This window comes from Morone saxatilis, unplaced genomic scaffold (assembly GCF_004916995.1).
Source record: "Morone saxatilis isolate NCDOM2014 unplaced genomic scaffold, NCSU_SB_2.0 Contig6, whole genome shotgun sequence".
Classification (NCBI taxonomy): domain Eukaryota; kingdom Metazoa; phylum Chordata; class Actinopteri; family Moronidae; genus Morone; species Morone saxatilis.
Genome location: NW_023340206.1, coordinates 222022 through 222230, shown reverse-complemented (window position 1 = coordinate 222230; position 209 = coordinate 222022).

Here is a 209-nt window from a genome sequence, read left to right as displayed (position 1 = left end):
TTTTCAAATGTATACTGATTGAGATGCTTTATTCACAGGAGTTGTGTGTTGTGTTTTTGCTAACCATCTACTGAGTATTTTCCTATAGTGGTGCAGTGATTCAGACTTGTGCTATAGATGGCTGTAGAAACACCACTAGACTGCAATGGTTACCTTGATTCCACGCACACATACAGGAAAGCCTATCTGAGCTGTTAGCTTAGCTACAA